This window comes from Giraffa tippelskirchi, chromosome 9, assembly GCF_054371585.1.
Source record: "Giraffa tippelskirchi isolate mGirTip1 chromosome 9, T2T-mGirTip1v1.2.pri, whole genome shotgun sequence".
Classification (NCBI taxonomy): domain Eukaryota; kingdom Metazoa; phylum Chordata; class Mammalia; order Artiodactyla; family Giraffidae; genus Giraffa; species Giraffa tippelskirchi.
In genome coordinates this window covers 118,817,931-118,845,126 of record NC_137283.1, presented here as the reverse complement: position 1 = coordinate 118,845,126, position 27,196 = coordinate 118,817,931, and the positions used below count along the sequence as shown (strand labels likewise).

At 39.4% G+C, this 27,196-nt stretch overlaps 1 protein-coding gene and 1 long non-coding RNA gene across 20 annotated transcripts in view; both read left to right on the top strand.

The window, feature by feature from the left end:
* The window catches only part of KLHL32 (kelch like family member 32), a 209,616-nt gene that overhangs the window by 46,946 nt on the left and 135,474 nt on the right, over positions 1–27,196 (top strand). The window contains exon 1 of one of the 19 annotated variants that reach the window (XM_081530364.1): positions 5,794–5,857. The exons of the other annotated variants lie outside the window; for them this stretch is intronic. The gene's annotated coding sequence lies outside the window, so the exon portion shown is untranslated. Of the gene's footprint in view, positions 1–5,793; positions 5,858–27,196 lie in introns of those variants that run through there. 19 annotated transcript variants of the gene reach the window in all.
* LOC145521615 (uncharacterized) lies at positions 10,026–15,235 on the top strand. Its single transcript, XR_014065538.1, has 2 exons — positions 10,026–11,027; positions 12,731–15,235. It is a non-coding gene; the product is annotated as an uncharacterized LOC145521615 (long non-coding RNA).

Here is a 27,196-nt window from a genome sequence, read left to right as displayed (position 1 = left end):
CCTTTAAAATACTGATGTTATAAAGCCTGTGAAGAAAGCTTTTTTATTCCCATCCTGCAGATACAGAAACTAAAGTGCAATATGTTTAAATAACTTGCCCAAGGACTGCTAGATACTACGTAGGAGAGCTGATTTTCATCCATCGGAGCGTTTGTCTCTTTAAGTACCAAGTTGTGCTTTTTCTACATAATAATGTGCCCTGCAGGACTCATGCACAGTTCCTTCAATCTCAAGACCTGCTTGTGAGGTGAAATTTCAGTGCCTGTGTGTCGGTTATTTAGATGGAAAAACTAAGACAAACTTGGATATACTGGCATTTAACTCTTTCCTAGGCACTATGCTAAGTGCTATAGTTATACAGTATTTAACCAGACATAGACTGAACCCTATAGAACTTGTAATACAGTTATTACACTGGAAGTCATTTTTCCCTTGTACACTGTATCTTTATTAACCTGTGTTGCATAACAAAAGACCCCAAAACTTAGAAACTGGATCGTTTCTCTGGTCTAACAGCTTCCCAGATCTCTGCTGGATTCATTCTCATATCAGCAGTTAACTGAAGAGTTGGCTGGAGGTTGGATGATCTCAGTTGACTTTGTTTACATGTCTGGTGATTGGTAGGGTCACAGCTGGGGTTCAGGGGGACACTTGGCATGAACAAACTAGCCTGGGATTTTTCACATGACAACTAAATTCTAAAACCAGCTAGTAGGCTAGCTTCAATGCACAGATGCTTTTCAAGCTCCTGTTTGTGTCCTGCTTACTAATGTCTCATTGATCAAGCAAGTCACATGGCCAAGCTGATTCAGCATAAGAGGGTATACTAAAGGACATGGATGCAGGCAGGAGAAGAATTTGTTACTATTTTTGCAACCTACCACTGTCAAGAACTGTCAAGGATCTGTGGTTTATCCAAGTTGGAAGCCAGCAAGTTAGTCTGTCACAGGTTCAGAGAAGCTGAGAAGAAATGAAACTCTTTTTTTTTAATGTTTTTTTTATTGTGGTAGAAGTCACATAACATAAAACATACCATTTTAACTATATTCAGCTGCATGGCTCAGTGGCACTCAGCACACCCACATTGCCATGCGACTCGCACCATTATCCATCTCCCCAACCTGTCACCCTCCCAAAGTGAAACTCCATCCCCACCAAACACCAGCTCCCCATTCCCCTTCCCCCCACCTCCACCCTTGGCATCTACCAGTACACCTCTTGAATCTATGAATTTGACTGCCGTAGGCACCTCATACTAGTGGAATTGAACAGTATTTGTTTGGACCTAATGTATATTAGAATGCTTTTTTAAGGTTATTTTTTTTTTTAATTTATTTATTCAATTTGGCCATGCTGGGTCCTTGTGCTGCTTGCACTTTCCTCTAGTTGTGGCGAGTGGGGTCTACTCTTAGTTGTGGTGTGAGGACATCTTACCACGGTGGCTTCTTCTGTTGCAGAGGGTGAGCTCTAAGGCACATGGGCTTCAGTAGTTGTGGCCTCCAGGCTGTAGAGGCTCAATAGTTGTGGCACACAGACTTAGTTGCTTCGCAGCATGTGGGATCTTCCTGGATCAGGGATCGAACCCACGTGTCCTGCATTGGCAGACAGATTCTTTACCACTGAGCCACCTGGGAAGCCCTAAGATTATCTTAATATAAGGACATGAAACTCATAGTGGATTACATTATAGGAGAGGATCATTGAACTTGGGGAACCTGGATCTTTTGTAAATGGGTAGGAAACATGACTGTCCTTTGCTCTGGAGGAAAACATTACTATACTGGACAGTAAGCATGCCTTATTTTCTTGGGCTCCAAAATTACTGCCGGTGGTGACTATAGCCATGAAATTAAAAAATGTTTCTTGGAAGGAAAGTTATGACAAACCTAGACAAACAAACCTAGTGTATTAAAAAGTAAAGACATCGCTTTGGTGACAAAGGTCTGTATGGTCAAAGCTATGGTTTTCCATTAGTTGTGTACAGATATGAGAATTGGACCATAAAGACAGCTGCGCTCCAAAGAATTGATACTTTCGAATTGTGGTGCTGGAGAAGACTCTTGAGAGTCCCTTGGACTGCAAGGAGAGCAAACCAGTCAATCCTAAAGGAAATCAACCCTGCCTATTCATTGCAAGAACTGATGTTGAAGCTCCAGTACTTTGGCCACCTGATAGGAAGAGTTGACTCATTGGAAAAGACCCTGATGCTGGGAAAGATTGAGGGCAAAAGGAGAACGGGGTGGCAGAAGATTAGATGGTTAGGTAGCATCACTGACTCAGTAGACATGAATTTGAGCAAACTCTGGGAGATAGTGGAGGACAGAGGGGCCTGGTATGCTGAGGTTCACAGGGTTGCAAAGAGTCAGACACAATTTAGCGACTAAACGACAACAACGTTCTGACATCTGGCAGATTATTGTGAAGCTAAATTGTTCTGATTCAGAAAATGTGGGACAGCACGAATGAGAAGACCCAACTTTTGATGTAAACGGTTTCTTTATATTGATCTGAGAGATGATATCAGCTTTTCTGGCTTAGAATATAAATAATGAGCTGTTGAGCACAAAGTATTGTGGCTTTCTGTAATCATCAACATTTTAAATGAAAGAGTAGAGGCGCATTCTTCAGCCAAGTAATAAAGTCTTCTTTAAAAAAAAAAGTTTAGGCTTAATAGCAGCACAACATGGCATTAATCAAAAGCTATAACTGAGTCAGACCAAGGTCACCTTTTTCAAGAGTAAAGAAACAGTGGGAGGAAGAACGCAGAAGTCAGATCTGAGTTTGAAGATAGCAGGAGGGAGTGTATCTCCCTGTTGACCATTGTTGCCCACAAATGCCTGACAAATAGCGGATGCTGTTCTAATTATTACTGTTGTTATTATTATTGTTGTTATTCACCCTCTTTCACTATTTATTCTTTGATATAGGCCACATCCTCTGACTTCTGTGAACCTAAGATTTTTTTAATCTGTCAATTGGTGATCATAAAGCGTAACTCTCAGAATAGATTGATACAGAGATTCAAAAGTGAAAAGGTCTGTAATGCACTGAGTGCTGTATCTGATGCACAGCAGACCTTCAACGAACATTCTCTGTTTAATTTGGAATTCCCGATCAGTCTGCCTGGCCACTTGTGGGAAAAGAAGACTGCTCATCATTAGGCTTACCTGACTTCAGACTCTCACCTTTTGATGGGTCAGAATAGACTTTTGGATTCATCCTTTCCTATCTTAGGGCTTCCCTGGTGGCTCAGTCGGTAAAGAGTCTGCCTGCAATGCAGGAGGCTCGGGTTCAGTCCTTGGATTGGGAAGATCCCCTGGAGAAGGAAATGGTAACCCACTCCAGTTTTCTTGCCTGGAGAATTCCATGGACAGAGGAGCCTGGTGGGCTACAGTCCTTGGGGTCACAAAGAGTCAGACACAACTGAGTGATGCATCTGGGCCACAGTGTTTCCCATCGTGTCATTTTCTGAGTCTGACACTTTCCTTCTTGCTTCGAACATTCTACCATCCATTTAACTTTTTCCTCCTCTGGTTGTCCCTTGGCAAACCATTGTGCGGATGACTGTGATGAACTTTCACTGCTCTGCTCAGGCCCTCTGGAGATCCTCAGTGCACGTCTGCCAGGCCCCTGGAGTGGGCTCCGTGCTGTGTTATTATCATTCATGCTCATCGGTGTTCTCCCATCTGTTCATTTGATCTTGAGGCCATAACCGTTCTCCAAACACTCTGTTCCACCTAAGGGCTTTCCCACCTCTCAGTCTTGCTGATTACCATTCCTTCTACCTTAATTTCCTCACCTCTAGTCTACCTTCTGTCTTTGAAGATTTATCACAATCAACAAGTGTGCTGTCCTGCACAGAGCCTTATCCTGTGCACTCTCTGCCGCTTCACTAAATTCATACAGAGTGTCCCTCTTTTCTGAAGGCTTAAAACTATAGCTTGTCTTCCTCAAGGAATAAAAGGTCAACAAGAATGAAAGGGCAACCTAATGAGTTAATACCCAAAATATATAAGGAGCTCATACAACTTAATACCAAAAAGCCAAATACTGTGATTAACATAGGCAAGAGATATTAATAGACATTTCCCAAAGAAGATACACAACTGGCCAACAGGGACATGAGCCTGAACAGATACATGCTTCACATCACTAATCAGGGAAAACCACAGTGAGAAATCGCCTCACACCTGCTAGGATGGCTATTACCAAAACAAGAGATAAAAAATGGTGAAAATGCAGAGAAAAGGAAACCCTATACACTGTCGGTGGGAATGTGAATTGGTACAGCCACTATAGAAACCATAGTTTCTCAGAAAAATGAAAGATAGAACTACCATGTGATCCAGCAATCCCACATCTGGGTATATTTCAAAAGGAGATGAAATGAGAATCTCAGATGTCTGCACTCCCAAGTTCATTGCAGCCTTATTCATAATAGCTGAGCTGTGGGAACAACCCAAGTGTTTGTCCATGGATGAATGGATAGAGAATATGTGTGTATGTGTCTCTCTCTGCGTATGATGGAATATTATTTACTCGTGAGAAAGAAGGAAATCCTGCCATTTGCAACAACATTAAGTGAAATAAGTCAGAGAAACACAAATATTGTATGATCTTACTTATAGAAACAGAATAGAATGGTGGTTTTCAGGGGCTGTGGAGTAGGTAAAATGGGGAGATATTGGCAAAGGGCACAGTCTTCCAGTTATACGATGAGTAACTTCTGGGGATTCTACGATGCAGCAGGGTGACTATAGTTAGTAATACTATATTGTAGACTTGAAAGTTGCTGAAAGAGTAGCTCTTAGAAGTTCTTAGTACACACACAAGTTAACTATGTAAAGTGATGGATGTGTTAACTAACCTTATTGTGGCAATCATTTCAGAGTATATATGTGTATCAAATCATCACATTGTATATATTAACCTTACACAATGTGATGTGTCAGTTATATCTCAGTACAGCTGGAAATTTGTTTTTAAAGGAGTTGAAGCTGATGTGTCACTTGCTGCAGTCCCTTTCACCAGTGATATCTCTGAGAGTGACTGTGACTGGCTGAACACTAGTGAGGTCATCAAAGTACTGTTGAACAGAATTGAATGAGGAAGCACTGAACCAGAAGTAGCGAGAGGGACTGGGGGCCTTATGATCTGGAGTGTATGTGAAAAACAATCATCATTTTACCATACAATGCATAAGTCAAATGTACTATGAAAATTATATTCTGGTGCATCTGTGATTGATACACAAAATGCAGATATCAAGGAAAGAACACAGCAGTGTGCTAATATGCAAGAATTAGCAAGGCTGCTGTTTCAGCATCAACACCTGGAGTCAGCCTCTCACCCTCTCCCCTGTGGCAGTCCTGGGCTGCAGCCACCCTGCAGCTTCTGGAGGCTGTTGTTTAACATTTGCTATCTCCAGCTTCAGTTTCCATGAATGCCTACACTTTCTGGCCAAGGAAACGGATGTCTTGACTGTCTAACATAGCTTTGCATATGTGATGGCAAAGTGATTCAAATATGACATTTTGGAGAGTTAAATATTTGAGCATCGTTTTTCACTGGAACCTCAGTGTGCTCTGCCTATATAATTTTTTAGTTTTGAGAGATGAGAAGCCCATGATAATAATAAAAAAAAATCTGTGTTCCCTATATTTTTATAATCATACTCTCCAGTCACTATTTGATTACAGTGGCACTAAGGGCTATTAAATAAGTATATGATATATAATTACAAAATTTTTTTTTAATTCAGTGAGCATTTCTTACATGCCTACTATTTTCTAGATGCAGAATGAATTAATAGTCTGGTAAGAGATGCAGACAGGTGATCAAATAACTACAGTGTAATGTAAGTATATCAATGATTTGCGTGGTGGTGGAGGGCTTGAACCTTGTTTTAAACCCATCTTCCTCACACCCATTATATGTACTATCTGGTTAACATGTTAGTTCATGTTATTTCTTAAGCAGGTTTCCTATAAAGATTTTAAGGTAATAGCACCGCTGACATTCAAACACATAAATGAGGGCATTCCCTCGTGGTCCAGTGGTTGGTTCCATGCTTCCACTACATGGGTTTGACCCCTGGTCCAGGAATTAAGATTCTGGCAAGCCTTAAAGCAGGGTAAAACAAAAACAAATTGTTGGGTTCATGCTGTCTCTTATTTGATTGTTTTAGAGACTCTTCATGAACAGTTCTGATTTTCAGAAATCCTATATGAGACGTACTGTGTTTATCACATTGAGGATAAACAGCATCATTCTGTTGACAGTTAATTTGCTTCTGGCTGCCAAGCCTGCAGCCTCTTGCCTTTATTCCTTGCCTGTTCATGAGCTTTCCTCACTGACTCTGTGACCTCCCAGTGTTTCCAGTAAAGTGTCTTTTTGCTTAAACAAATAAAATTAAGAATAAAATTAAATGTACCTGGAATACTGTCAGTGCTACCTGTATAAATATTAAAGGACTTTGCATAGTCCGTTTTTGTCTTTTGTTCAGTCACCCCTGCCACAGTGGGTTATCTTCTGGGAACCTTCTGACCGGTCTGTGGGCTCCATGCTATAATGAGGATTCACTCTTGATCCACAGGACTGTTGTCACAATCTGATTAGTACAATCCTTAAAAATTGTTAGCTAGGAGTAATTTAAAACTAACCTCCTTTCAGAAAAAAAAATGAATAAAAATAATAGTAAAATAACCCTCAAATCCTTGAGTACATATAGTAATTATTTTTAATGTATCTTTTTGATGGTTACTGTAAACATGTAAATATCTACTACTGTCTTAAAGAGCAAAGCATTATTGTACAGTTTTTTAACTGAATGCTTGCTGCTGCTGCTAAGTCGCTTCAGTCGTGTCCGTCTCTGTGCGACCCCATAGACGACAGCCCACCAGGCTCCTTCGTTTCTGGGATTCTCCAGGCAAGAATATTAGAGTGGGTTGCCATTTCCTTCTCCAGTGCATGAAAGGGAAAAGTGAAAGTGAAGTCGCTCAGTCGTGTCTGACTCTTCACGACCCCATGGGCTGCAGCCTACCAGGCTCCTCCGTCCATGGGATTTCCCAGGCAAGAGTACTGGAGTGGGGTGCCATTGCCTTCTCCGACTGGTTACTTGAATATCTCTAAAATTAAATCCCATTATGTTCAATATTTTCCATAGTCAGTTTACACTGGCCTGGCCTGTATTAATTACCTTGTTTTAGGCCAAATGAGCACCATGGAGTTCTGTGGTTATTGGGTGTTGATGCTGAAACAGCAGCCTTGCTAATTCTTGCATATTTGCACACTGCTGTGTTCTTTCCTTGATATCTGCATTTTGTGTATCAATCACAGATGCACCAGAATATAATTTTCATAGTACATTTGACTTATGCATTGTATGGTAAAATGATGATGTTTTTCATCAAATGAATACTGTTTTAACAAGGGAATATTATTTGCCCACGGGAAATAAGGAAGTCCTGCAATTTGTGATATGGATAAACCTTGATGGTATTATGCAAAGTGAATGTACATCATGGTGCCTACAGTTAACAATACTGTATTGGAGACTTTAAAGTTGCTGAGAGAGTAGATCTTAATAGTTATCACCCACACACAAAAAGGTGAGTGGTCATGTGAGGTGATAAATGTGTTGAGTTCAGTTCAGTCGCTCAGTCGTGTCCAACTCTTTGCAACCCCATGAACTGCAACCCCAGGCCTCCCTGTCCATCACCAACTCCCGGAGTCTACCGAAACCCAATAAATGTGTTAACTAACCTTACTGTGGCAACCATTTCACAAGATCTATGTTATCACCAAGACTGACATCCAGGAGTTTACCACCTATGTTTTCTTCTAGGTTATTGACAGTTTTTTCCATGAAAGGATGTTGAATTTTGTCAGATGCTTTTTCTGCATCCCCTGAGATGATTATATGCTTTTTATCTTTAGTTCTGTTAATGTGGTGTGTCACATTTAATCTGCATATGACAAACTATCCTTGTATCTCAGGAATAAATCCCACTTGATCATGGTGTGTGATCCTTTTAATATGCAGTTGAATTTGATTTGCTGATATTTTCTTGAGAATTTTTGCATCTATATTGATTTAAGATTGTTGGCCTGTATTTTTCATTCCTTGTAGTGTCCTTATTTGGATGTCAGGGTAATAATTGCCTCATAAAATAAGTTGGGGAGTATTGTCACCTCTTCAGTTTCTTGTAAGAGTTTGAAAAGAATTGGCATTCATTCTTCCTTACATGTTTGGGAGAATTCACTGTGGAAACCATCTGGTCCTGGACTTTTCTTTGTTGAAATTTTTTTGATTACTGATTCAGTCTCCTTGTTTGTAATTGGTCAATTTAGACTCTATTTCTTCATAACTCAGTCTTGGTAAATTGTATTCCTAGGAATTTATCCATTTAGTCTAGTTTATCCAATTTGTTGGCTACTATTAAGCTACTATAATTATTTATAGTAGTCTCTTATGATCCTTTTGTATTTCATGGTACAGCTATAATGTCTCCTCTTTCATTCCTAATTATATAAAGTATGGTCCCACCATACAATGAAATATTATTCAGTGACAAAAAAAAAAAATGAACTATCAAGCCATGAAAATACAGGAATGTACCTCAAATGTGTATGACTAAGTAAAAGAAGCCAATCTGAAAGGTGCCAAACTATTTGACTCCAACTATGTGGCATTTTGGAAAAGGAAAAACTATGGAAACAGTGAAAAGATGAGTTGTGCCAGGGCCTGGAGAGAGGGATATATAGATGAAGCATAGGTGATTTTGGAGGCAGTGAAATTTATCTGTGTGGTATGATAATGGTAGATATAGGTCATGATACATTTTTCAGATTCATAGAATGTACAGCACTAAGAATAACCCTTAATGTAAACTGTGGGCTTTGGTTGATAATAATGTGTCAGTGTTACTTCATCAGTTTTGCCACACTGGCATGGTGATATTGGTGGGAACGGGCTATGTGGAATTCTCTGTACTCTCTGCTCAGTTTAACTGTAAAGCTAAAACTGGTCTAAAAATAATTCTATTAATTAATTTTTAGTTATTAATTTTTAGTGAAAGAAAATATATTACAGATACGTCACTGCTTTCTCATAATTGTTCTGTTGTTTTCAGGGAAGATGACCTTCTAATTCTATTTTTGGGGCATTGAGTGAACAATTAGGTTGTGAAAAATGAAACATAGCCCTTTCGGGAATAGGCAGCTTTCATACAATAAGTCATGATTCTAAGATTAGCAGGATTGGGTATGCTGAGATGGCGAGCAGCACTCTGGAGATGATCTGACTTGTTCTTCCATTAAAGGGCGTCACCATCCTCTGCACAGTGTGCTGAGCAGCTTTAGGCACAGGACGTTGTACTGACCGCTGCAAGAGGATGGTGCAAGTTCCAGTCTGAGTTCAAGCTGGAAGGCAGAAGACTGATGCCCCAGCTCAAAGACAGTCAGGCAGCAAGAATTCTTTCTAACGCAGCCTTTTAGTCTATGCAGACCTTCAACTGATTGGATGAGGCCCACCCTCATTGGGGAGGGCCATTTGCTTTACTCAGTCTACCAATTTAAATATTAATCTCTCCTGAAACAGCTTCACTGCCTACCCATAAATAATTCTTTACTTGGGAATCCTGTGACCCAGCCAGGTTAACACTGTGACCACCGTGTAGTCTTGTTTTTACTTCAGTGAGGTGGGAAGTGCTTGGACAGTTTTGACAGAGATGTAACATGACTTGACCTCTGTTTTGAAAAGGTGATTCTCCAGTTTCTGTCAGGAGATGAGAGTGGATGTAAGGATTCTGAAAAGAGGCTGTTAGAATGAGACAGGAACAAGATGGTGGCTTATCCTGGGATAGTGGGGCTGGAGGTGTTGGGGACTATTGGAGGCATTTTGAAGGAAGAGCCCAGGGAATTTGATGGTGAACTGGTCTTGGACTGAGAAAGAAAGAAAAGTGTTAAGGCTGATTCCAAGGCATTTGTGTAAGGCATTGGAGGGCTGAAGTTGTCTTTACTGTGGTTAGGAATGTTGTGGAAAGACTAGTTTTGCAGTCATTTGGCTATGGTGACAACAAAATACAGGCTTCACCACATGTTATCTAGTAGTTGTGCACCTATGGTCTTGCCCTCCAGGTGGAGGCTTTCGTGAGGGGAAAGGTTTTGGTCTTCATCATAGGATCTTGTTAACTTCAGTGCAGTACCTCACACATGGCTTGTGCTCACTGAGCACTTGAGGAATGAATATGTGAACTTTGCTACAGGTGGGTTGCAATGTAAGTGCATTCTGGAGACTGGCAGAGTAGCTATATAGAGTTGTGTTTCTATAGTGGTGGTGGGTTTTGTACAGATTAGAAGTAGGATATTATCTTGGTAATGAAATCATACAAAGGTCTTGAGTTTCTGTGGAACTGAAACATCAAGCAGATGGTATTTTTATGTATACAACATCGTGCCAGGCCAAGAGCTGGGCTGAAAGTGCTAACTGGAAGCCTCCTCTCATCTGATGGGGGCCAAGCATGCATACTTCCAACAGCAAAAGGAGTGCCCCGAAACAGTACAGTGTTGACAGTACTAATAGTAATAGTAATAATGCTTACCAAAAGCACTCTTCGTTTGATTCTTGAAATAGCCCTTTAGGTAGATGTTTTTATTTGTGGCTAAAACACCAGGCTCACTACAATAATGACTGCATACCTTCATCTCTTTGAGTGTCCACTACCTAGGGGAAAAACTGAATTTTTTTCAGTCTTCTGTATTACCTAGCAAAGTGTCTTGAGCATAATAACACAGTGAATGTTTTTGCAGAATAAATGGGTGAAGAAGTGAATTATTTTGAAGGATGGAGAAACGTTGGTCTGTAGTTAGCTGGGAGATTCTTGGAAAAGGAGGCTCTTACCCATACAGTAAGGACTTCCCTGGTGGCTCAGACAGTAAATTGTCTGTGCTTACAATGTGGGAGACCCGGGTTCGATCTCCGGGTTGGGAATATCCTCTGGAGAAGGAAATGGCAACCCACTCCAGTACTCCTGCCTGGAAAATCCCATGGATGGAGGAGCCTGGTAGGCTACAGTCCATGGGGTCACGAAGAGTAGGACATGACTGAGCAACTTCACTTTTCGTTTTCACCCATACGGTAAAGTCCCAGGGGTGCTTTCCAGTCTTGGGTAGCACTAAGGTGATCGTGGAGGTGAGGGCAAGCAGAAGAAATCATGGTAGCGCCTCTTGTTTTGTGGCAACTGTTGTACCAGTGAGTTACTCATTCAGTCTTATTTGATTGTGACATCATCCAAGTGTAACAGCTATTCCCACCTACCTGAAAGAAAATTAAGACTGAAAATGTTGGGGAAGTGTCCTAAAGTCCTGTGGTTATTGAGCTGTGGAGCAGCAATGCAGAGCCAAGACTGGCGTTTGTTTTATCACATTGTTTACACCATGTGGCAAATGGTGCCCTGTGCCCTTCCCTCCACTGGCGAATGAGAGGAGAGGCCTGCCACAAGCTGTGTTTCCTTCAGTTCCCTGCAAGTCAGGCTAGGGAACTAGTCACACTTGTTCAGGGAGCTGCCCGAACTTCTTGAGGCCGGTGTGCTCTCAGTTCCTTGACATGACTCAGGTGTTCCTGGTTGCCTCTAATGATTTCACTTTTTAAGGTTTCACATAAAAAACTTTATTTAAAAAAAAATGTCATACACCTTAACAGCAAAAGAGAATGTATTTTTGTATTCCATTAATGAACTCACATTTTTATAAGAATTATAGAGTCAATACAATTTTAGACAAAACCGATCTGATTTATAACTGCTTTCTCCAAATATTTTCTGACTGTATATGTCCTTGTGCAAACAACTTTATTTCTAAGTCTCATTTTTTCTCCTCCAGTTGTAAAAGTAGTTGAATTTTCACTGACTTCATGGGTCTGATGTGGAAATTAAATGAGATCATAAATGTTATGTGCAGACCAAGGGTCTGAAACATCCTGGGTGCTAAATTGATGGTTTACTGGTATTAATGTTAGTTTTTATTTTCCAAGCAGAGGAGAGCAGTTTTGGTTTTTAAACTGAAAATTCTGTTAAGAAGAAGCCTTATTTTAAGACTACTCAGCAAAGATAATTTTTGCCAGTTTTGTCTGTTTCTTAGATTTTAAAGTTTCGTTTATTTAGAAATTATTTTTCCCAAGGCAGTACTCTTGAGTTCTAAGTCTTCAGTCTTTTGAAATGCTCCAAGGCACCCCAGATTTTCTTCACAGTTAATTTCCTTAGGATTTGCCAGGCATGGCTTGCTTTTGCTTTAATTTACAATCCAGGATACTTGTAAAGATAATTTTAAATGTTTGCAAAGTTTTTTTTTTTCCATGGGATTAAAAGAAATGCAAGTGAAATGTTCCTTTGCTTCATGTTTTATGAAAGTGGAATTTGTGTGTATGTTTTGTTGTTGGAGTGTGTTTACTGTTTTGAACAGACTTTGTTTTCCACTTTGAATTCCTTGTTTGATAGAAGTGGGATGAGCTACTGCTGCTGCTGCTGCTGCTAAGTCACTTCAGTCGTGTCCGACCTTGTGCGACCTCATAGACGGCAACCCACCAGGCTCCCCTGTCCCTGGGATTCTCCAGATAAGAACACTGGAGTGGGTTGCCATTTCCTTCTCCAATGCATGAAAGTGAAAAGTGAAAGTGAAGTCATTCAGTCGTGTCCAACTCTTCTCGACCCCATGGACTGCAGCCTACCAGGCTCCTCCGTCCATGGGATTGTCTAGGCAAGAGGACTGGAGTGGGGTGCCCTTGTCTTCTCTGTGAGCTACTGCTGGATGGTAGAAAGGAAGGCTGTGTATATTTCATGCTCACACCTTCCCAGCATCGTATGATTTCACATATTAAAAGTATGTCAGGGATTTCTTGACCTTAATCCTAGTGTCTTAAAAATGTATACAGAGATTAGCTTTTGGGGGTAATTTGCCTTCCTCATAAAAGAGCATTGATACCATTTCTGGGGACTGAGGGGCGTTGTCAGTCAGAGCTTCACAGACTGCTGTGTCACCAGCCTGTAGACTGTGAGGACTTCTGTTCAGCCTTCTACAGAGAAAGGCAAAATAAACAAGCTGAGATGGCCCCATCAGGCTACTGGATTTTTTCCCTTGACTTTGGAGCAGAAAGGATTGGGGACTGTTTTTTTTTTTTTAAGTGAGCAGAGTCGCACAGGACTGAGCGACTTTCACTTCAGTCAGTCAGTTCAGTCGCTCAGTCGTGTCTGACTCTTTGCAACCCCATGAATCGCGGCACACCAGGCCTCCCTGTCCATCACCAACTCCTGGAGTTTACCCAAACTCATGTCCATCGAGTCGGTGATGCCATCCAGCCATCTCATCCTCTATTGTCTCCTTCTCCTCCTCCTGCCCCCAATCCTTCCCAGCATCAGGGTCTTTTCCGATGAGTCAGCTCTTCGCATCAGGTGGCCAAAGTATTGGAGTTTCAGCTTCAACATCAGTCCTCGCAATGAACACCCAGGACTGATCTCCTTTAGGATGGACTGGTTGAATCTCCTTGCAGTCCAAAGGTCTCTCAAGAGTCTTCTCCAACACCACAGTTCAAAAGCATCAATTCTTCGGCACTCAGCTTTCTTTATAGTCCAACTCTCACATCCATACATGACTACTGGAAAAACCATAGCCTTGACTAGATGGACCTTTGCTGACAAAGTAATGTTTCTGCTTCTTAATATGCTGTCTAGGTTGGTCATAACTTTCCTTCCAAGGACTTTCACTTCACTTCATAGGAGAATATAGAATGCCCTGGGACATGCTTCTGGCTCATTAAAGATTATCAATAAATGAAAAATAGTAGAAGCCACAGAACAGGTAGTGATATAAGGACAGTGATTGAGGAAAAAACTGGTAGGTTCTGGTACAGCTTGGGGTGGAGGGCTGATGGTACAACAGAGTCAGGACCTGTACATATGTCTGTTCTTCCCTCATCTCCCTGACCCTCACTGAGTACTCAGCCCTGGCCTTTGAACATAACTAGTGCAGCAAATATTTTTTGAAACATTTGTGAGCATTATTCACATCATCACAAAATTTTATAAGTTGAGGCCTATAAAATGCTTTGTTTTCTTAAATTATTTCTGTTGAGGCATCATCATGTTATCTTAGATACAGAAGATTATTCCTTATCTTTTCTCAGTTTTGTGTGTGCATAAAGTACTGAAAAAGTGTTTTATTAAAGAAAAAAATCTGTTAATATCCTATATATTATAATTGGTTCTAGTATTGAAAAAAATCCAAATGACTTTAAACCTTTCCACCTAGGAAAGGAAATATCATTTTTTTATATCTAATAAAACTAACTGGGACTTCCCTAGTGGTCCAGTGGCTAACACTCTGTGCTCCCAATGCAGGGGCCCAGGTTTGATCCCTGGTCAGGGAACTAGATCTCACATGCTGCAACTGAGACCTGGTGCAACCAAATAAATAAATACTTTAAGGAAAAGTAACCTAGAAGAATAAAAAGTACATTCCTCTGTATCTCTTATTCATGTTTTTTTTTTTTTTTTTTAATCTTTTTCTTCTTCTAAGCAGCAAAATGGTCACTAGTTTCACTGAGTCTTGGGCAGCAAGTTAAAAATGTGGAGTAGCAAGATTACTGTTCTTTACTGGAGGTTTTCCAGCAAAGCAAAAATATTTGTGAATGTGTGGAAGTATTTTCTGGACCTAACTCTTACATCTGGTATTTGCTGCTGTCTGCTTATAAGATTCTGCTTCTAGCTGGTAAATCAGAGATTCCCCATGGAGTGTTATTATATCTAGGGGCAGTGATAGGAGGAGGGATGGTGTTGGAATGCGATGTGTTTATCATATATGCTATGAGTTTGTTACTGGGTTGTTCATCTCTGGTGTAGCCAAGTACACATTAAATTCCATTAGGTTAGCATTAGAGGTCATAATAAAATATCTGGTTTTTAGAATCATGGACATATTCTTCTTTGAATGCTGCAAGAGATGGCTGCTGAAAATAATATGAACCATATCTTCATATTGTAGCCAAAAGTCAGTTTCAAGAAGTTTGTGATAAATCACCTAGAAAAGACAATGAATTATGTCCTGATAGTTGGAACGAGACAAGCTTTCTAATAGAGATGACAATTATTAATTACTCATCACAAAGTATATGTGTGATGGGAGCTAATCTCAAAGCTATAATAAAAAGAAGCATTTGCTTTTTAATATAATGAATGAAAAATGTCACTTTAAAAGGGCAAAGAAGAATCTTAAATTATAAAAATGTTGAATTCCTTTGCCATAAACTTTAAAAACTCTATAAATTCTTCTAAAATCCCAACTCACTGAAGTATTTTTTTCAGACCAGTAATTTATCTTGAATTAAAATTAAGCATCAGGATCTCTGCAAATGAATCCCCTAGTTATTTAAATATTAAAATAAACATTGGAAACTACTTAGGGGAAAAGAATATTAATAGTATACAGATTGGCCAGGAAATGAATATATTTCTTACTAAGGAAGTAGTAGTTGTTATTTATACTGCAAAGTCTAAACATTTGTCCATTTATGTCATTGAGTTAACATCTGTATTTGTTTACCAGCCTCAGTACTCCCTATGTTCACATTCCTTATCTTCATTTAATCCCTCAGTAACCATCAGATGTAGATACCTACAGCAACCTTACAGAGAAGGAAATTGAGCTTGCTCAGTGTTGGATAATTAAAGATTGAACAGTTTCTCCATGCCAGAGTCAAATCCCAGTCTAGGGCCCCATGTTTCCAAACTCCCTAAATTTTCCTTGACACCAAGCTATGTGAACCTCAGAGAATTTTCTGCTGGTTCCCACTAGATGCAAGCATTGTTAGGCAGAATAATGGCCTCTAAGATGTTCACATCCTAATTCCTGGAGACTGTGAATGTTTCCCCACATGGTAAAGGGACTCTGCAGATGTGATGAAAGCCACTGAGGTAAGAGAATCCTGGATTATACAGCTGGCCCAATGTAATCATGAGGGTCGCTGAAAGATGGAAGAGGGAGTCAGAAGAGTCAGGCAAGATGTGACAACAGAAGCAAAGGTTAGAGTGATGTGATTGCTGGCTTTGACGAAAGGGACTCTGAGCTGAGGGATGTCACAGCCTCTGGAAGCTGGAAAAGTCAGGGAAACAGATTCTTCCTAGAGCCTCTGACACCTTGATCTTTGTCCATTTTGGACTTCTGACCTCCAGAACTGTTAAGATTTGTGTACCACTAAGTTTGTGGTAATTTATTGTAGCAACAGTAGGAAACTAATATAAACATCTTGACAATAACTAGCTGAAGTGGTTTTTCCCTTGATGTTTTTGTGAATTTTCAGATATGGTTTTGCTTACTGTCATTTCTGTAGCCCCACTGTCATAGGTGCTACCTGATAATGTTGGGAAATGACAAAATCTTAGATCTCAGATTTGAAGAACAATTAAACTATATATGGGGGTCATTGTATAAGAAGTGATGGGATTCCTTTATCTCAAAGCAAAATATCACAAGAGTCAGATGGGTTTCATGTATTGGTGCAGAATTTGTTATAGTTAGTTATTATTATTTTTTACTCTTCCTTCCTGAGCACCATAATTCAAAAGGAGCCCCTATTTAATGTTTCAGCTTTGCCTTGTAAATAACAAGAGATCACTGTGTGACCAGTGAACTCTCTAACCTTAAATAGAAGAAATCTCGCGACTTGTGGTTTTGTGAGAAAAGGATATCCCCTGTCCCTTAAATAAGTGAAAGATAGTAAGTGCTCTTAAAATAAACCTTGTGTGGAATAACTTTCTTGGTACTTTGTGAAGAAAAGATGTGTGAAGTTGCATGTTGTAGTAGAAGATGCAGATTTCAGTAGTTAGTATATCAGAGCAGTTTGAAATCAGAAAAGCACTCTGGGCTAGTGGTAGGTGAATTCTCTTTTAGAATCTTCTGTCTCTGTTGTTAACTCGCCACATTATCTTAGGAAAGCTACTGCAGTTCTTTTGCCTTGGTTCCTTTGTTTGTAAAATTGGGATAATAGTACCTGCTCTGTTGTCTTGTTAAAAAATTGCTGAGATAATAGAAATTGCTGACATGTAAATGTCAGTGTTGGAAAGGAATAATAGCTACACCAATGCTGGGTAGTATTTTTGTTATTAGTTAGAAAGGCCCTGGTTCATACATACACGCACATTCACACACACATACCCACACCAAATCTAGCAATGAAAGATCCAGTAAGGCCTTTGGATTCCATGAAAGGATAAAGTAACATTTAGTAAATGATGAAAGTGTTTATTAAGAAGTTATTCATTGTTTTGATATAAGCTCCATGAAAATCTTCAATCAGAATTTATATTAATTTTTCAGTGAGACCAGAACTGAAATGTTTATTACCTACTGAGGCAAAGGAAGAAAACAGCAAACTATGGCAAGCCAACTTTGCAACTTGCTGTGATTTACCGAGTCAGATTATTTTCTTTGACACAATTTTTGTCAAAATGGATAAAGGATTATTTTATAAGTTTGTTGTCATAAAGTTTAAAAGAGTGAAAAATTAGCCTAAGTGCAGTGGTTTCTCACATGGAGCTTTGTGTATCCCTCAAGGGACAGGTGAGTCCTGGGGATGTAGGGGAAAACTTACTATCTGTAACTTTTTATATCAATTTAATTTCTGCTTTGGGGTTTATGTTATAATGTGTGTAAACAGATTGGTATATGTCTACATAATTTATAAATTATAAGTATTAGGGCTCCTGCTCAAAACATGTCAATAATATTTGTACAAGCAAAAAGCTTGGAGAGTACTACAATAGCAAAACGGAATACAGAATGTAATATTGAACATTTTAGCCTTTTCATGTATGAACTAGGATTGTAGTGATGCATATATTCAAGGTCACAGCTTTTCTAACATGGTCAGAAACTAAAAACCAAGGTTAAAGGAAATTGTTGGCAATTTAAGTAATTGCAGTTAGATTGAAAAGTTACTGCACAGTTGAGGAAAGAAACCTCCGTTCTATAGACAGATAACTCAGTTCCACTTGAAAGTGTCATCAGGACAGAGATTTTGTCTTTTTTATTCACTACCAAACCTGCAACATTTCTAACAGAGCAGAGCATATAGTAAGCACTCAACTAAAAGTTACTGAGTGAACATATTAATTTGAATATATTAATTTGCTTGGTTGGTGTTATATACCAAGAAGCAACATGCCATTTTGCTTATAGGTGCAGAATAGCCATAGTAACATGTCATAAAAGAGTATGGTTGTTGTTACGGGAAAGTTTGAGTCATTTTTCTCTCCTCTGCTTGGATAACTAAGATGAGTACGTCTCTTGGTCCATGGTACTCTCTGACATTCTGTCACTGTTCTCTCTTTTCTTCATTTTTCTTTTATCTTTTTTCACTGATTTTCCTCTTAAAAATGTCTCCCTAAACAATAAATGCACACTTCGGCATTATATTGAGTAGACTTTAAAGCATATGTTGATAATTTATCAGTTGGACAAATGGAACATATGTTAGTTAAATTTTTAGTTAAGGGAAAATGTTTTCTTTTTAGATCATTGCTTAGATTAGTGTATCTAATACAGTAGGTGTGAAACCTTATATGAATCTGGTCTGCTTATCTATAAGTATAAATTATTGGTACAGTAAAACACAGACATGTGATTTATCATATAAAGGGCTAAACCATTCTGATGAAGTTTAATCTATTTGAGATTAAAAAACCATTTGGCATTTTCCCTGCCTTAGGGTGTCTAATACAAATTTCAGTCCACATTTATGTTGCCATGGAAACAAGAAGTAAATAGGCTTCTTAGATTTTGGATTCTAGATAAATAGGAATTGACTTTTTATGGTGAAATCATGTGTGTTGCTAAAAGCAATCTATCAAAAAGGATTTAAAATTAAAAGGCAGTGAAAACATATAGCAAAGTTAACTATAAAGACTGATGGATATAATGGTCAGAAAGTAAATAGGTGTGTTTGGGACTTGGGGGATTAACAAGCTGAGTCTGGTTGTGTCTAAAAGATTTTACTTGAGCTCAGAGACAGATGGCAAAGCTAATTCCAATGGGAGATTTCTGTATTCCCAGCATTCTTCTTCATGGTTTAGGCTAACAGGGGGAATACCCTCATCATTGGGAGAGTAACTGGTCTGCTTACCGATAGCATCCCAATGGGATGCAGATAGCATCTCATTCTGGAGAAGGTTTGATGGAACAGATAATGCCAAACACAGAACAGAAGGCTGGGATTCATGCAAGGATTAAGTGGGTGAGAGCATGGAGCATAAAGAAATGAATTGTGCATGCTGAGGGGCCAGGGTTTTCCATGCTTGAGGTAGCGATAAACAAACCAAATAATTCAGGAACACAGAGAAGCTGGAATGTAACAGATACAGCCAGGTAATCCTGTCCCCTTCTAGAGTTGTTGCTTCTAAGTGTCTAGTCAGTTGTGGTTTTCATTTTCTAACACCCCTTACATCTAGTTGGGGCCACAGGACAAGTTCTTGCCAAAAGGATATGAGAAAAAGGTATAAGTTACTCATGGGACAAAGTGGTTTTGAGCAGATATACCTGCTTCACAGTCGTCTTCTCTGTCTACAAGCCAGATTGAAAGGTCTCGGAGGAGAGCAGATCCATGAGCTGAAAGGGCTCTAAAAAAACATGTGCATAGTGGCTTATGTAGGAATACTCACACTGGAATGTGTCATGAGTGAAGCCATGGGAATTTGGGCTTTATCTGTTATTAATATAAAACTGCCTGATGTCACATTGCCTTCATTATCGACAGACTCAACAAATGGTTGAAAGTATGACAGAGTGGAAAATGGTTATTGATATAGTCAGAAAGAGATTTTACATTAAGTATAAGTAATACTGAAAGAAAAAACTGTTTTCAATGCTACATTTGTACAAAGGGAAAATAGAAACAAAAATGTGAAAAATTATAACACAACATAAGATGGCAGAAGTTAGACCAAAACAGACATTTTAGTAGTAATATTTAGTAATAATGATATATGTGAACTGTTCAAAGTCATTCACTGAGGGGAACAAACTTAAGTTGATTAAAAATATAAATCTAAGTATACTTTGTTTATAAGAAGCATACCTCAGAAAAATATATTAGACACTAACAAGTGTGTATGATAGTGTTAATATGGCCCAGACTAGAATTCAAGAACAGAATTCAGTTCAGTTGCTCAGTTGTATCTGACTCTTTGAGACCCAGTGGACTGCAGCATGCCAGGCTTCCCTGTCCATCACCAACTCCTGGAGCTTACCCGAACTATGTCCATTGAGTCGGTGATGCCATCCAGCCATCTCATTCTCTGTCGTCCCCTTCTCCTCCCGCCTTCAATCTTTCCCAGCATCGGGGTGTTTTCCAATGAGTCAGTTCTTCGCATCAGGTGGCCAAAGTATTGGAGCTTCAGGTTCAGCATCAGTCCTTCCAATGAATATTCAGGACTGATTTCCTTTAGGATGGACTGGTTGGATCTCCTTGCAGTCCAAGGGACTCTCAAGAGTCTTCTCCAGCACCACAGTTCAAAAGCATCAGTTCTTTGGCTCTCAGCTTTGTTTATAGTCCAACTCTCACATCCATACGTGACTACTTGAAAGACCACAGTTTTGACTAGACCGACCTTTGTTGGCAAAGTAATGTCTCTGCTTTTTGATATGCTGCCTAGGTTGGTCGCAGCTTTTCTTCCAAGGAGCAAGTGTCTTTTAATTTCATGGCTGCAGTCACCATCTGCAGGGATTTTGGAGCCCAAAAAATAAAGTCTGTCAGTGTTTCCGCTGTTTCCCCATCTATTTGCCATGAAGTGATGGGACCGGATGCCATGATCTTAGTTTTCTGAATGTTGAGTTTTAAGCCAACTTTTTCACTCTCCTCTTTCACTTTCATCAAGAGGCTCTTTAGTTCTTCTCTTTCTGCCAGAAGGGTGGTGTCATCTGCCTATCTGAAGTTATTGATATTTCTCCCGGGAATCTTGATTCCAGCTTGTGCTTCATCCAGCCCAGCGTTTCTCATGATGTACTCTGCATATAAGTTAAATAAGCAGGGTGACAATATACAGCCTTGATGTACTCCTTTCCTGATTTGGAACCAGTCTGTTGTTCCATGTCCAGTTCTAACTGTTGCTTCCTGACCTGCATACAGATTTCTCAGGAGGCAGGTCAGGTGGTCTGCCTGACCACCTTTTTAAGAATTTCCACAGTTTGTTGTGATCCACACAGTCAAAGCCTTTGGCATAGGCAATTAGAAGGGACAAAAACTGACCTTCTGACCAAAGTAACAATCCATCAAAAAGGTAACGGTTATGAACCTTGTTGTTGTTCAGTCACTCAGTCATGTCCGACTCTTTGCAACCCCACAGACTATAGCATCCCAGGCCTCCCTGTCCCTTACCATCTTCTGGAGATTGCCCAAGTTCATGTCCTTTGAATCAGTGATGCCATCCAACCATCTCATCCTCTGTTGCCCTCTTCTCCTTCTGCCTTCAAACTTCCCCAGAATCAGGGTCCATACTTTCAGGGGTTATTTCTATAATTCATTGTGAACCTATATCCACTTAATAAAGAATATTAGGAAAATAATAGGATCATAAGGACAAATCAACAGATTCTCAATCATAGTGGGAGATTTTTAACACTCTTATCTCTGAAACTCACAGATCACATAGACTCAAAATAATAAAAATGTATCTAGAGGATCTGGATAGCATACATTCTCAACACATACGAAGTAGTTGTAAAAATTGTAGTTAAGTAGGTCATTCCGACCACATTGTAAGTAGACCATAAGAAACTCATTAAAAGAAATTGGTAACAAAAATTAATGGTCTTACACCCCATATACTTGCAATTTTTTTTCTTAAAAAGCACTCAGCAATTCCTTAATTAAAAAGAAAACATCAGAATTACAAAATATTTAAAACTGAATATTAATTGAAGCATTGTTCTTAACATGAATTTGAAGAAGGACAGTTAACAGCCTTCTTTGCAGTTTGGTTCCCTGGGAAGAAGACTTTGAACTCAGCACCCACAGAGGGAGGTGGAGAAAGCAGGGTTTAGGAGGAGAAGCTGACCCTTGATACCAGTCCAACAACAGTCTCAGCTGACTCTACAGGAAACTCTGGAGCTAAATGCCCTTTAGTTTTGGGCCAAGGTGTCCAGGACTTTATATTCTTGCATTGATCACTCACTGATTGTGGGCCACCCAGGAAGGGGCAGGACCTTGGACAAAGTACTCTCAGAAGCTGGGCAGTCCCTGAAGAGGCTGGGGGCTGAAGTCAGTCTGCCCACAGTTCTCCCAGCAGCTGGGACCACAGATTCTTCGTTAAAGGGGACCAGGGGGCCACATCACATCAAAGTGTCCTTTCCAAGCCATTTGCATTTATTTAAAAAAAAATAGGAAAGATCTAGAATGATGAACTATGCTATCAAATCCAAAGGCTGAAATTATAAAACAAACTCTAATAAAATAGTTGGGAGGGAATATGAATAAAAGCAAGTATTGAAACAGCATACATATATATTTTTATATCCAATATTCTTAAGCTATATTTTAATATTATTTAGATAAGCTTTGGCCAAATTTACTTAAGAATTTTAGAAAAGGAAGAGTCAATATATAAAAAAATTCTTTTAATTTATATAAAATGAAAAAGGTGACATTTATAGATGAAGAAAGGAAAAATGATTATTAAAGAAACCATAGAAACTTTATATCAATAAACACCAGAACCTTAGCATATTTCTAAGAAAATATAAATTACCACAATTGAATCAAAAGAAAAGGGAAGAGATAAGAAATTGGAGGAGTAGTCAAAGTATCTGTATACCTCCTCAGAAAGGCAGTGGGCCCAGATTTTTTACATACTGGTACCACTAACTCTTTATGTAACAGCTGTTTCCCATAAACCTGTTCTAAAGTCTGGAAGAAAATGGAAAGCCACACACCTAATTTTATAAGGCTGAGGTAATTCTGTTACCAAAAAAAAGGGCAGCAAAAGAAATGAGAACCTAATCTCACTTAAGAGCATGACAGAAATTGTCAATAAAATAAAGCCAAATCCAACGTCTGTTTCCAGTCTGCTTTTTTCTAACTCATTCTCATCTCAATTACTTCCTGTTCCTTGAAGCACTGTCTTCACTTGGCTTTTGGGTTTTGGTTTTTTAACCCACTTATTGACTGATGTTTCTCAATATTCTTTGCTGGTTTGTCTCTTCTCCCCAGCTTCTTAAAATGAAGTGATCCAAACTCGGTCATTACGCTTTTCTCTGTCTATGGCAGCTTTCATGATAATCTCATACTGTTTTATGTGTGTGTGTATATTTATGTGTGTGTGTATATTTATGTGTGTGTGTATTATACATATGTGTGTGTGTTAGCTGCTCAGTCGTGTTCAACTCTTTGTGACCCCATGGACTGTAGCCCATCAAGCTCCTCTGTCCATGGAATTCTCCAGGCAAAAATACTGGAATGGGTTGCCATTCTCTCTTCCAGGGGATCTTCCCAACCCAGGGGTCAAACCCTGGTCTCCTGCATTGCAGGGAGACTCTTTACCGTTTGAGCCACCAGGGAAGCCCCATTATACATATATATGTAATATAAAATGATATATTACTCAGGGTTCTTTATAGAAACAGAGCCAATAAGATTATATATAGGGATTTTTTTAATAAGGGATTGACTCATGCAATTACACGTCCCAAGATCTACCCAGCCAGCAAGCTGGAGATCCAGGTGGGCCAGTGATGTAGTCTCAATGTGACAGCTGTAGTCTGAGACCCAGGAAGAGCAGTGTTTTAGTTTTGTGTCCAAAAGCAGGAAAAAGCCCTGGGAGTTCCATGGTGGTCCACCTGTTAAGGCTTAGGGCTTTTACTGCCATCGGTCTGGGTTCAATTCCTGGTCAGAGAGCTAAGATCCCACAAACTGTGTGGTGTGGCCAAAAAAAAGAAAAGCCAACATCTCAGTGTAAAGGCAGCCAGGCAAAGAGAATCCTCTCTTACTCTGCCTTTTGTTCTATTCAAGCCTTCACCTGATTGTATGAGGCCTCCCTGCATTAGGGAGGTTGTCTGCTTTACTCAGACTGTCAATTCACATGTTAATCTCATGCAGAAACACACAGACTGATGTTTGACCAAATATCTGGGCTTCCTGTGACCCAATCAAGTTGAAAATAAGCTTTATTATCACAGATGATGACTCCCAAATTTATATCTCCAGAATGGACCCTTCCCTATATCCAACTTCTTGCTTAGTATCTCTGCTTGGATGTTGAAGAGGCATCACAAATATGTCTGAATCAAGCTCCCAGTTTCCTCCCGCTTAGCTGCTTATTGCATAGTATTTTGCATTTCAGTTAACAGTGACTCTATAGATAGTGCAGGCCCCAAACTGCTGGGTAATTTGGGAGTCCTTTCTTTTGCTTCCAAACTACCAGTAAGCTCCATGGCTCTACTTTCAAAATATATTGAGACCCCAGCCGTTCCTACTCCTACCACCCTAGTGCAAGCTGGGATCATTTTTCCTGGAGTTTTTAGTATCTTCTTATTTTATCTTTCTACTTTTGTCCTTGAGCTCTTGGAGTCTATTTCAGTACTTCAGCTGCAGTAATCTTTTTGAAAGCAAGTCGGATTATATTGCTTCTGCTCAACATTCTCTGATGATTTCCACTTTCATTCAGAGTGAAAGCCAGTGTCTTTTAGTTTACCTGATTCTATATCATCAGGCCTCTTTCCCATGACTCTTGCCCTTCCATCCCCATCACATTGACCTCTTTGTTGTTTCTCAGACATACCTGGCCTATGCTCACCTCAGGGCCTTTGCACAGCTGTTTCCTCTGCCTGCATTACTCTTCTCTTTGATAGCTACATGACTTTCTCCATTGTTCCCTTCAGATCTTTGCACAAATACTACTTTCTCAGAAAGTAAGACTTTACTTTTATCTATGGTAACCTTGTTTTTAAAGAAGACTATATTTATGTATTAAGTATATAACTAGAAAATAGTAAAGACAAAAGCCACCATTTAGTTTTTGTAAACTTTTGGAGTCTTACGTACAGTCAGCTAAATCTTTTTCCTATGGAATTTGGACTGTATTTATTCACCAGTGACAAAAATGCCTGCGTCCATATATACAGTTGTGAATATAAAACTGACCAGTGATACCTGTTGGAGAAGGAAAATGCAACCCACTCCAGTACTCTTGTCTGGAAAATTCCATGGACGGAGGAGCCTGCTAGGCTACGCTCCATGGGGTCTTGAAGAATCGGACACGAGTGAGCGACTTCACTTTCACTTTTCACTCTCATGCATTGGAGAAGGAAATGGCAACCCACTCCAGTGTTCTTGCCTGGAGAATCCCAGGGACAGAGGAGCCTGGTGGGCTGCTGTCTGTGGGGTCGCACAGGGTCAGACACGGCTGAAGCAACTTAGCAGCAGCAGCAGTGATACCTGTTTCAGCTTTCACAAGTAAAAGCGATCTTTATTAATACTAAATAGTATTTTTGTTTTTATCTGTCCAGATCTCTGTGTATACTAACTGGTGTGAAGGTAGGGGAGCAGAAGGATGGCTCAGGGACACTGGGACACTGAATTTATTTTCTTCTCACACTTGAGAATATGGCCTTACCGATACTGAGATTGAGTTAAAACCTAGGAGAGTGATGATTATACTAGCTCCCCAATATAGAACTTCTTAGATTCTTAGTCGGTATGTACTACTGGAAAGGGAACTTAAGTGCTGGGTTCCAAAGACTTGTGACCCAGCAGACGTCTTGCTGTTTTCTTGGATCCAGCTGGCCTAGTTGGACATGTGTAACATCACCTGAAGCCGATAGGGAATTAAGACCCTGGGAAAACTAGAAGCTAGCTACTCGTAAATTTTCGAGTCATTGGCTAATTAGTTGGGGACCTAATGTAGTAGCATTTGGTTGCTTCCCTTCAGCTTGTAACTCCAAAAATACTGGAATCTGGTCCAGCAGAGGTACTTAAAATGCTGCAGTACACTTCTTAGGGTGATTGTGACTTAAAAAAAAAAAACAACAACCCTGCAAACAAACATACCTCTCCAAGGAGTCATAGAAATTGACAGAAATAATCGTAGTTGAAAATGTGTTGACTTTCTCACCTAAGTCATAAACATGTGCTATCTGTGAGTAGATGTTGGCGTTCTGCAACTTTTATCCACTGATTAGTCATTTAGTTAATATCTACCAAGAACAGGCCTCATGAACTAGCTTTTAAATTTAGCCAGAAAAAATAGCACCATTAATGATGGCCTTGACATTCAGCAAAGCCAAATTAAGCAGTCAATCTGACATTTTATAGACAGTCTGTTACGGAGCCTCACATCCATTGGATGTTCGATAAGCATTAATTGCCTGGCTGACAATGAACAGCCACACATCTGTCTGTTATAGAAGCTGCGGTGCTTGAGTAACCAGGAGAAGGCTGATTTTTAGATATACTGTGAGATAGGATCTTGTGAGCACCAAAATGTGTATGGGGTTGGGGTTTTGTTTTGTATGTTAAATTAAAATGGATTCATAATTTCCTTTTGAAACTGAACACATTCATTATAAACAGTATCCCCTTTGTCTATTCAAGGTGAAGTACCAGTTCATAGTTGTAGTGATCAACTGTTATTTCCTCTTTAAATAGAAAGCTGAGAGCTTCTAAACAATCACTGTCACATTCTCTTTTAAAATTATGTACATCAGTGCCAGAGAAATCATTAACATTTTGGATCAGATAACCATTAATTTAATTATTATGCTGTTAATGCACTGTGTTCATTATAGTGAGTGGAGAGTGGTGAACTCTGGTCTGCATTTTATTCCTTTATTTAAACTGATTCATTTCTACTGAATATAAACACTATGAAGCTAGAGAAATACTTGTAATAATAGCAGCTAATTTTTCCTCATTTAATTCTCTGCAGTCATTGTGCTAGGCTCTTTGTATGTATTTAAGTTTGTATTGAAAGGTTTCTTTTTTGCCTTTTCCGCCATATCTTTTTTATGCTTTTAAATTTATGACTTTCATACTGCTTTATTTAAAATCACAATTTCACTCATGCTTATTTAATCACAGTAATACAGTCAACCTTAGCTTCATCGGAAAGAACAAGAACACGTTTGAAGTATAATGAAGATGATGAAGACTTTAAACCTT